Consider the following 12,216-nt stretch of genomic DNA (forward strand, 5'->3'; position numbering starts at 1 on the left):
TGGGGATGAGGGTGGAGAAAACAGTGCAACAATGAATGAATGAAAACCCAAAATCTCTGTAAATGTTCATTAAAACTAATAAAATTTAATTTTTTTTTCGTATGTGGAGTTAGATTTCTACACTACTGGCAATGACCAGCCTATCACAGAGACTATCAGAAAGAGTATTCTTTCAGGCACCAACATACTACATTTATACTGGACAATGGGAATTCAAATACAACATTGCATTTGTAGCTACATATCTGTTTACCTGAGCAAATACCTGAGATGTGATAGCTTTTCCAAATATGTTAATGCTGGTTGGGAGGGTGTTTTAATTTTCTAGTGCTTCTATTGCAAAAATAGCACAAGTGGATAGTTTTGTTTTGTTTTTTTAAAAAATGTTATTGGTTTGCATATAATACATCATGTACATGACCTGTGTTTTAGACAATCATTCACATACACTATATTTTATATCATCACCACTGTTCTATTCTTATTATAGGGAACTCTGGTGGCCTAGTGGTAAGAGGCCATGCTGCGATCCTAAAGACACACTGTTTGAATCCACCAGATGTTCCATGGGACAAGGATGGATAATCTCCTCCAGTGTGATTAACTGCCTTTGAAAACCCTCTGGAGGGTCAACTATGGGTCAGTTGTGACTCAAAAGTACACAACAACAACAACATGTCTATTATCACCCTGTCTTTTCCAGTCCCCATTGAATATTTCCCATTACTTTACCCACCTACCCATCCACAAATCTCTGCATCCCAGTAATTATTCCCTCTTCTCCTTTTACACATATTTACACATATACACACATTTGCACATATCTTGCTCAGTTATCCTCATTTTCATAATAGTAGCCTTATGTAATATTTGTCCTTATATGACTAAGAGAGTTCATCTAACATCATGTTCTCTGGTCTCTCCCAAGTCATACAGTATGGTATGAAATCATTGTTCCTTAGTGCTGCATAGTATTCCATTCTGTGAATATACCACAAGTTCTCAGACCATTCTTTTGTTCATCGGCTTTGGGCTGTTTGCTTTTTCTTGCCATTGTAAGTAATGCTGAAAAATAGGTGTACAAACAAGTGGGGGGCTTTAACAAACAGAAATGTGTTTCCCATCATTGGCTCTGGCTCCACAGCACATAACAACAACAGTTTTTAGGATGGAGACTAGAACGCAAGTATTCTGATTCATTCCTGTTCAGTGTGTTTCCTGTTACACTCAGTCTCCCCTCACTTAACGTATTTGCTAATTTTAAGTTTTGTAATGAGAGCACCAGAGGAATGTCTATCTGTGTTTCATTTGACTATGCAAAGACGTTTAACCATGGGGATCACAACAAACTGTGGCTGACTCTGAGAAGAATGGGAATCCTGGAACATATGATTGTGCTTATGTGGAAACTAAACTTGGACAAGAAGCAGTCATCAGAAAAGAGCAAGGAAACACTGCATGATTCAAAATCGGGAAAAACGTACACCAGGGATGCATCCTATCTCCATACCTTTTCAATCTATATGCAGAACAGATCATCTGGGAGGCTGGGCTCTAGAAATAGGAGTGTGGCATCAGGATTGGAGAAAGACTCATCAACAACTTGTGTTATGCAGATGATACAACCCTGTTTGCTGAAACTGAAGAGGACCTGAGGCTTTTGCTGCTGAAGGTCAAGGACTGCAGCTTTCAATATGGATTGAAGCCCAACATCAAGAAAACAAAGATCCTGGTCCAATTGGCAACATCATGATATATGGTGAAGAGACTGAGATTGTTAGCTTCCGTTTACTTGGCTCCACAATCAATACTCTTGGTCCTAGGAGCAAGGAAATCAAAAGACAAAATACACTGGAAAAATCTCCTGTCAAGGATCTCTCCAGAGTACTGAAGAGCAACAATGGTGGTCTAGAGATTAAAGTTCTCTTGATCTAGGCTGTAGTTTTTGTAATTACTTGCTATGCATCAGAAAGCTGGACTAGGGATGATATAAGGAAAATTGATGCCTTTGAGCTCTGGTGCTGGAGAAGAGTACTGAATATGCCATGAACTGCTAGGAGAACAAATAGGTTTGTCCTATTTGGAGTGAAACCAGTCTGCTCCTTGGAGGAAAGGATTCTGAGGCTTTGTCCGACATACTTTGGACATGTTGCAAGGAGGGACCAGTCCTTGGAGAGGGACATCATGCTTGGAGGGTGGAGGAACAGCGCAAGAGAGGACAACCCTTGATTAAATAGATTGATTCAGTCACTGGGGTAGGTTTGTCAGAGACAGTAAGCTTGGTTCAGGATAGAGCAGGTTTCATAGAGCTGCTATGAGCTGCAAGGGACTCAAAGGCACAGAACAATATCAACATCCACACAAGGCTATTCATTGGAAAGGGACGTCATGCTTACGAAGATGGAGAGACAGTAAAGGAGAGGAAGCCCTAATAAGATGGACTGACATGTGACTTCAGCAGTGGGGTCTAGTGTGTCTGATGATGAAGATGACTCAGGATAGGGCAGGGTTCAGGTCTGCTGTTCATAAGGTCTCTGTGAGTCATACTCAACAAACAGTACCTACCGACAACAATAATAATCTATTAATATGAAAAAATTATGCATTATGAAAAAATTTTAACTATTTTGGGAATTGCCAAAATGTTACACAGAGTATGAAGTGAGCACAACTTGCTCTGAAAAGAACGATAAAATGTATTATTTTGAGTTATCAGTCTGCGTGTGTTGAACACGTATCACCATCAAAGTCATAAAGTCATAGCCAAAATCAAGCCACAGTCAAGCCAAAATCAAGCCCCAGTTCACTGGGGTCCCCCTTGACAAGGCTGGGAATCACAGGCCTATTCATTGGTTTTGGAGCTCCAGTGCCACTGTGGTTAAGGCACTTGGCAGCTCATGAAAAAGTCAGTGGTTTGAACCCATCGGAAGGGTGACAGTCTGCTTCTAACAAAGATTTACAGCTTTGGGATCCCTACAGGGCAGTTCCACTCTGTCTTTTAGTATCACCATGAGCCAAAATGGATTTAATGAGTCCAAATCCACAGGCTTTGAGGGCATTCCACTTCACTGACCCTCCATCAGGTTTCTGAGCCTGTAAACGCGGGAGGAGATGGCCCCTTTCTCACAGAGAGCAGCTGGTGGGTTCTGAGTGCTGTTCCTTTAGTAGTTGTTATTGTTGTTGTTGTTGTTGTGGACCGTAGAGTGAGAAGCAACCCGTAGCTGACCCTCCAGCTGGTTTTCAGAGGCAGTTAATTAATAGCCTGGGAGGAGACTGCCCATCCTTTTCCTGCAGAGCTGATGGTGGTGACCTTTGGGATTGCAGCACAGCTTCTTGCCAGGGGAGAAGTAGGCTTAGGTCTTGCAGTCCTTAAAGTAAGAGATGAAATAATGTTTACTTGCTTACACCAGGGCTGGCTTTTAACTGTTGTTTTAGAGACAGAGCACACGACATCAGCCACCACAGCGTCCATTCTGACGGAGGACGAGCCCATGCGTCTCACGGTAGAGCTATGCTCCTTAGACTTCAATCCTGATCTCCAGAAATACAGGTCCTTCTTGCTAATGAACTTCTATTTCTAGTCCTTAGGTTGTTGGTGATGCCTTTGAGTGGACTATGACTCCTGGAGACCCCACAAACAACATCTCTGAGCCCGTTGCTAACCTGCACCGTCCTCAGCAAGTCCGACACACCCAAGCCCATTGCTGCAGTCACTGTGTCGCTCCATCCTGGTGAGGGTCTTCCTCCCTTACAGTCACCCTCCCCTCCTTCGAGCATCGTGTCTTTCTGTAAGTCCGGCCTCTCCTTACAACACGCCCGAAGCAGGAGGGACAGAGTGTCGCCATTCTCTCCTCTAAGGAACATTCTGGTCCCACTTTGTTCAGGACAGACCTCTTTGTTCTTTTGGAAATCAGTATGATACTTTGTACTTTTCCACCACAGTTCAAAGGCATTGACTATTCTTGTGCCATCTTTAGTCACTGTCCAACTGTTGGCAGCCAAGTTTAGTAACATTCCTGAAACCCCAGTGTACCCCAACTCAATTGTCTTTCTGAGGCTACAGACCTGTAGAAGAAGAGATTGTCCATCTTTCTCCCCAAGTAACCCACCTGGGAGATTTGAACCACTGACCTTTCGGTGAGCAGCCCGTAGCACTACACCACCTGACTGCCTTTACCAAAGGTCTCCAGAAAGTGTTAGCTCTGCCTTAAGTCCTCTTACTGTGTCAACACTTTCTGTTAAAACTTCAGGACCAGGAGATGAGTGAAAACTTGAAGAGAGAAGACATAAGCTGGGTTGTGGTGGTGGTGGTGTACATTCAAGTTCAAATCAACTCATAGCTGACCCTCCAGTGGTTTTTCAGAGACTGTAAATCACACAGAAGGAGACTGCCCATCTCTCTCCTGGGGAGCACCTGGTGGATTCAAACTACGCGCCTTTGGATTGACAGTGCAACTTTTTACCAGTAGGCCACCGGATGGGAGCTCTAGTGTCCTAGTGGTAAGAAGCTATGCTGCAATCCTGAAGGCACGCAGTTCAAATCCACCAGCTGCTCAATGGGAGAAAGATGGGCAGTCTCCTCCAGTGCGAGGCGATTAAGTGCCTCTGAAAGCTTGCTGGAGGCTCAGCTATTGGTTGATTCCAACTTGATAATACACAGTAAGAACAGGCCACCGGAGCTCCCTATAAGTCAAGAGTATGGAAGAAATAGACCTTAGGCCTTGTAGCCAGGCAACAAAAGGCAGTATCTGTATCGTCTTATTGGACTCTATATTTCGTTCCATAAACTCACATTGTTTTTGATACTTGTTTGTTAAGATTCTCAGCCTGAAACAGCTTGTGAAAAAGTTCCCTCTGTTCCAGGCACTGCTGTTGGGGGACGTAGCTATGGAACACATTCCTTTTTTAATCTCTCATTAGAGATTTAAATTTATCACCCCACAAACCTTGTGTGTGTTCTCTTTCTAATTCAGATCATTAATGACAGCTCTTTTATCACAGTTGCTGTTACAGAATGTGCTACTTAAGTAAAAAATAAATTCCGAGTTTTATCAAATGGCATGCATTGTATCTAGGTAGTCCAATGGCTTTTGGCATTTTACTGTTGCTCTTAGCATTTGCATTTCTTTTATTTCATGGGTCGGAAGTTTACATTTTTTAATTTTATTTTTATTTTGTGTGTGCGTGTGTGTGTGTGTACCATCAAATCAGATCTGACTGGGACAGGAGGAGACTGTCTCTCCTTTTCCAGCAGAGCATCTGTTGGATTTGAACCACACACCTCTGGGATTGCAGTGCAGCTTCTTGCTGACAGGAGACATTTACATTTTTATGTTAGATTTTGTTGTCAGTCATGTTCCCCTGCTCCACCCTCACACTCAAGTTATGTACAAAGAAACACTCAAATCTGTTTTTAAAAAGTTAGAAGTAGAACAATGAGACATCCATGTGCAAAAATTGAATCTAGATGCAGACCTTACACATTATACACAGGTTAACTCATACTTGATCACAGAGCCAGAGAAAAACGTAAAACTATGGAACTTCAAGACAACAACATAGTAGAAAACCTAGACGGCCCTGGGTTTGGGGACAAATTTTTAGAAGCAGCTTCAGAAACTGACTCATGAAGGATGGAATTGATTAGCTGGGCTGCATTAAAATTGTGAAAGGTGCCAATAACAGGAACAAAAGAGGAGCTACAGATTAGGAGACAATATTTGCAAAATGCGCATCTCGTAAAGGTCTTACAAGATGCTAAAACATGCTTGTACCAAGAAGAAAATCGCTTGAAAATCAGCAAAAACACCTTATCCTTTCCCAGAGAGCTTTTCTAGAGACATTCAGAATAGCACAGCATCTGACTTAGCATCTTAGGATGCCCTGTAATCGCTGTTGTTAGTTAGGTGCCTTCGAGGTGTTGCCGACTCACAGAAACCCTGTATAGAGCACGTGGAAACCCCGTCAGAGCCTGCACTGAACCTCGCAATCCCCACTATGCGGAAGCCCGTGGTTACAGTTACTATGTAAAACTGTCTTTCTGAGAATCGGCTCCTTTCTTGATCTTCAACTCTTCCAAGCAGAGTATGTGAGGTGACGTCCCATGATCCTTGCTTTTAAGGAGCATTCTGACTGCACTCCCGCTAAGAGAGACCTGTTTGTTCCTCTGGCAATGCCTGGTATACTCAGTACTATTGGCCATTTCCACAGTTGAATGGCATCAATTCCCCTCCAGTCTTATAAAACAAAGATGCACTGGAACCTGGTGAAGGTTTGTTTACCATTATATCAAGAAGGTTGGTTAAGACTCTATGGTAAGATGGTAGACTAGGCACACAGCATCCTAGACCCTCTTCAATGACGACACCAGGATACAAAAATAACATATTAAGATGATAATTCCGGAAGGCTGAGTTTAAAATGAAAAGGCAAAGAAATCTTCTAGGCACCAAATGGAGAAACAGATTGAAAACATCACATGAAGAGGTAGATGGAACACAGAATCTTAAATAGCACAGCATGGCCATGTTGACCAGCTGTCTATCCAGCTTTGGGAAACTGGGACCGTGGTGGAATTCACACCAGTGACTGACTGAATATGAGAAAGGTTCAATCAGCACTCAGAATCGCCATGCCTTCCCAGAGATGACCGAGGGCAGAGACTTGTCCCTATCATCCTCACACTCCTGGTAGCTGGCGGCATTGCCCAGGGCCATCCCATGCCATTCTGTATTTGGTGAGAGGAGTTAGACTCCCTCTGTGAGCTGAAACCTCAGCCACAACTTGCTGTGATCCACACAGTCAAGTGCCTTTGCATAGTCAATAAAAACACAAATAAACATCTTTCTGGTATTCTCTGCTTTCGGCCCAGAAACATCTGACTGCAGCAATGAGATCCCTTGTGCCATGGGCTAATATGAATCCAATTTTAAGTCTGGCAGTTCCCTGTGGATGTACTATTCTAGTCCGTTTTAAAGTAATCTCGAGTGAAATTTTACTTGCGTGTGATATAATGATATTCAGTACTTTTCATAATCTGTTGGATCACCCTTTTTGGAAAAGGGGAACACATAGGGATTTCTGCCAGTAAGTTGCCCAGGTAGTATTCTTCGAAATTTCATGGCATAGGCTAGTGAGTCCGTCGAGGGCTGCATCCGTTTGTTACGTCAACTGGTCTTCCATCAATCTCTGGGTCTTATTTCTCTGCCAATGCCTTCAGTCCAGCTCTTGATCATATGTTACTCCCTGAAATGTTTCATTGTCAATCTGTTCTTTTTGGTACCGTGACTGTGTATTCCTCCTACTTCTGTTGATGGTTCCTGTCAACAGAATCCTTCAGTATTGCAATTTGAGGCCCAATTTGCTCTTCAGTTTTGTTTTGTTTTTTTCAATTTGAGAAATACTGAACATATTCTTCCCTTTTGATTTTCTGACTCTAGCTATGTGCATGATTTATTCTATTACTTTGCTTTGCCTTCCAGAGCTGCCCTTTGAAATCTTCTATTCATCTCACTTCTTAAGTATTTATTTCTTAAGTATTTCTTAAGTATTTCTTCCCTTTGTTTGGACCTCTCTACCTCAATTTCAGAGTCTCCTTTGACATTCACGTTGACCTTTTCTTTCTCCCTTGCCTTTGTAATGACCTTTCATTTTCCACATGGATTATGGATGTCCTTGATGTCCTACCCAAGCTCCTCTGTTCTTTGATCATTAGTGTTCAAGACATCAATACAGTTCCTGACATGGTTTTTAAACTCAGGTAGAATAGACACAAGGTCATGTTTTATTTCTTGTGAACTTGTTTCCATTTTCTTCAATTTTTATTTGAACTTACGCATGAATAATTGATGATCTGTTCCACAGTTGGCCCTGGGCTCTGTTTTGACTGCTGATATTGAAATTTGCCATTGACTCTTCCCTCAGACGCAGCCGACCTGATTCCTGTGTAGTCCATCAGATGAGATCCATGTGTACAGTCACCACATCAGATTTTTAAAAAGGCATTTGCAATGAATAAACCACTGATTATACAAAATTTCATTATTTGATCTCCAGTCTCAATTCTGTCATTAAGTTCATATTTCTCAACTATCAGTCCTTGTTCATTCCTAACTTTCGCATTCAAGTCACCAGTTAATGCCTCTTGACTGTACGGTCAATCAATGTCAGGCTGCAAATGTTAGTAGAAATCTTCAATTTATTCATCTTTGGCTTTAGTAACTGGCGAACATATTTGATTAACAGTTGTAGTAAAAGGTCTTCCTTGTATGCCCATGGATTGCATTCCTATCTCTCACAGCATTGTGATCAATATCTATCTTCAGGACAGACATTGAAATATTGTTGTTGAGTCTGAACACCACACTATTTATTAGCCCTCAGTTTGCCGTTCCCAGATGCAGACTACCTCCTCGTTCTCCCTCAGGGCAGTCCATAGGTTCAAAGCACAGACCTTTCAGTTATCAGCCTACTTAACCGACTACGCTATCAGGCTCTGTGGTTGCCTTGTTGTTGTTGTTTTTGTGTATTGTTGACTCAGAACTCACTCATAGCTGACCCCAAGCAGGTTTTCAGAAGCTGCAAATTATGCAAGAGGAGATTGCCCTTCTTTCTCCCTCAGAGCTACTGGGGATTTGAACTGTGTGCCTTGGTGTTGGCAGCATGACACTTTATTACTATCCCACCAGATCTCCCTAGAAAAGATGGAGGGTCAGAGAAAGAGAAAATGCATTGACGCAGTGACTGCAACAATGGGCTTGAGCACATTGGAGATAGTGAGGATGGAAAAAGGGCAAGATTCGGAGCTGGTGTTCATAGGGTCACTATGAGTTGTAATCAACTGAGCAGCACCTAACAACAACAATAACAATCCTGCTTCTTTAATGTCATGAGCACAATTCATTCCCAAATGAGAATTTAACCATACAGATTGATATTAAAATATACAACACTTAATTGGGGGGGGCATAACATAATCCATAACACCAGAATATTCTGGTTTTTAATTCCTGCTTTCAAATCCTGTATCAGCATTCAGCTTACTCTTTTATATGCCTTTACAGATCTAGGTCAGGACATAAGGAATACATACTGTTCCGTCCATATTTTAAGTTCCGTGTTTTTTTTTTAACTCCCCATTTAAGTTGTGATGCTGGAGAAGAGTCTTTTTTAAAACTTATTTTATTTTATTATTATTTTTGTGTGTGTACCATCAAATTGGATCTGACTGGTACAGGAAAGATTGCCCCTCCTTCTCCAGCAGAGCATCTGGTGGATTCAAACCACGTACCTCTGGGATCGCAGTGCAGCTTCTGGCCACTAGGCTACCACAGCTCTCTTGGAGAAGAGTCTTGAACACACACCACCAGGAGAACAAACAGGTCTGTCCTGGCGAGGGTGAAACCAAGCTACTCCCTGCAGACAAAGATTGTGAAGCTCTGTTTCACATACTTTGTTCATGTGGCCAGGAGGAACCAGTCCTTGGAGAAGGACATTATGCTTGGAATGGTAGAGGGACAGCATGGGAGGGGAAGACCCAAAATGGAATAGATTGTGATCAATATCTATCTTCAGGACAGACATTGAAATATTGTTGAGTCTGAACACCACACTATTAGCCCTCAGTTTGTCATTCCCAGATGCAGACTACCTCCTCGTTCTCCCTCAGGGCAGTCCATAGGTTCAAACCACAGACCTTTCAGTTATCAGCCTACTTAATCCACTACGCTATCAGGGCTCTGTGGTTTCCTTGTTGTTGTTGTTGAGAATGACTGGGGAAACCAGCTTAGGTCTGTTAGAGATGGTGAGATTGGCTCAGTATATGACGGGCTTCATTGGTACATAGGGTCTCTATGAGTCACTGACAACTTGATGGCACATGATTCTCTATCAGTTATTTTCGTTTTATTGTGGAAATTCTTAAGTGTAGATGTTATGTGCTATTGAGTCCATTTAGACTCAACTTCCATGGAACTGAGCTGTTTTCCAGGCTATACTTTTTTAAAAAACAAAAACAAAAACCAGACCTCTCAGAGAATAGGGGGAAAATATGAAAAAAAGTTTTTTAAATTTTTTTTTAAAAAAGGGATATATGATTAGGTATTATTTGCAAAATAAGAGCTGCATAGTAAAGTGGACTGGGGTGGGGGAAAATGTAGAACAATGAAAGAATTTTTTCTTTTCTTCTCAAAGAGAAAAGCAAAATGGGAGGAGCGAAGAGTGAGCAGGGAGGAAAACGTGCACAGTGAATGAACGGAAATCCAAGTTCTCTATAATTTTTCATTAAAATCTCAAATAAGAAAGAAACCCTCCCCTCTCCCAGCCCTATTAGTTAATCCACCAAGACGGCATCTAAGTGTAGGAAACCGCTTCATTAGTTTTAAATAATAATGATCTTATGGCATAATAGGGAGCTCTGGTGGCCTAGCGGTGAGGAGCTGTGTTGCTATCCAAAAGGCTAGTGGTTTAAATCCACCCGCTGCTCCATGGGAGAAAGATGGACAATCTCCTCCCGTGAGATTTGCAGCCTCTGAAAACCTCTGCAGGGACAGCTGTGAGTTGGTTCTGTCTGACTCTACAGTACACAACAGCAACAAGGCAACGACAGAGCCCTGGTAGTGTAGGGGGTTAAGTATCAGGCTGCCAGCTGAAAGGTCTGTGGTTTGAACCCATGAACTGTCTGTCGTTCCTAAAAGTTTACAGCCTTGGAGAGGCCCTGCAGTTATTAGCCTCAGAAGCCCATCGGGTTTCAGTTCCACTCTGTCCGGGTGGGTGTGAGCAGGAAACGTTTCAGCGGTGAAATTTTGGGTTAAGAAAGCCTTCACTTCCACTTTTCATGGTTGCTGCTAGTGCTATGTTTGCATTTTGAAACACATTCATTCAGTTCTTGAGTTTTCAGTTTAGGTTTCAGCCACTAAGCATCTGTTTTAAAAGATAGTTTAACTGTCTTACAGTCCCTCCCAGAATGCGTGTCCCCTCACTCTCCTAACAGCAACACATGTCATTTCTTCAGATTACATTCAATGTTTACATTCATATCGAGCCATGGTGAATTATGTAAGATGATCCTTTGGAAATGTACAGTTTTCTCTCTGATGTAATCATTGCCTTATTTCCCTCACTCCTCTTTTGTATGCTTTATTTTCTGTGCTGCTAGTTCCGAAAGCATGTATTTATGAAAAACGTAAAATATATCAGGAAGGTTATTGTTTTTGTGCATTGTGGGAAGAGGAGCGCGAGAGAGAAAAAGTGACATAAGGCAGGAACCTGTCAGAAAAGGGAAACTCAAGTATTTGCTATTAACAGAGCATTGTTGTTGTTGTTATGTGCCATCAAGTCGCTTGTAACTCATAGCGACTGTATGTACAACAGCCCTGAAACCTGCTCTATTCTGTGCCAACTTTACTGTCTCTGACACACCTACACTCATTACCCCAGTCACTGTATTAATCCATTTTATCGAGGGTCTCCCTCTCTTTCCTCATCCCTCCACCTTTCCAAGCATGATGTCCCTCTCCAAGGACTTGTCCCTCCTTGCAACATGCCCAAAGTATGTCAGATCCTCACAATCCTTGCCTCCAAGGAGCAGCCTGGTTTCACCCTCTCTAGGATGAACCTGTTTGTTCTCCTAGCAGTCCATTCAACACTCTTCGCCAGCACCACAGAGCAAAGGCATCAGTTCTTCTATCATCCCTAGTCACTGTCCAGCTCTCTGATGCATAGCAATCAATTGCTATGATTGCTATGACTATGGCCTCGATCAGGCGCACCTTAGTCTCTAGACTGACATCATTGCTCTTCAGTACTCTGAAGAGGTCCCTGACAGCTGACTTTCCCAATGCAATCCATCTCTTGATTTCCTGGCTGCTGGTACCAAGAGTGTTGATAACAGAGCACTCACGAGAAAATGATAAAACTTCACTGTACAATAAAATTAAACCCTTGACAACTTAAAAAAAAAACCAAAAACTTCACTGTACCAACACAGGTGCTCCACTAGTCATAGAGAACTCTCATGGTCTAGTGGTAAGAAGCTGCGCTGCAACTCCAAAGACACACGGTTCAATTTCACAAGCTGCTCCACAGGAGAAGGACGGGCATCCTCCCGTGTGATTAATTGCCTCTGAAAATTCCCTGGATGGTCAGCTATGAGTTGGTTCCAACCTGACAGTACACGGCAACCACCAAGACAGTGTCACTTGGGAGACCCAGAAAAGC

General features: G+C 42.4%; 1 pseudogene; it reads right to left on the bottom strand.

Moving 5' to 3' along the window:
* The window catches only part of LOC102867351, a 10,523-nt pseudogene extending 3,807 nt beyond the window's left edge, over positions 1–6,716 (bottom strand).
* Between the last annotated feature and the right edge of the window lie 5,500 nt (positions 6,717–12,216).

The sequence above is a fragment of the Elephantulus edwardii genome, unplaced genomic scaffold (assembly GCF_000299155.1).
Source record: "Elephantulus edwardii isolate Elephantulus edwardi_28Jun2011 unplaced genomic scaffold, EleEdw1.0 scaffold00011, whole genome shotgun sequence".
NCBI lineage: Eukaryota > Metazoa > Chordata > Mammalia > Macroscelidea > Macroscelididae > Elephantulus > Elephantulus edwardii.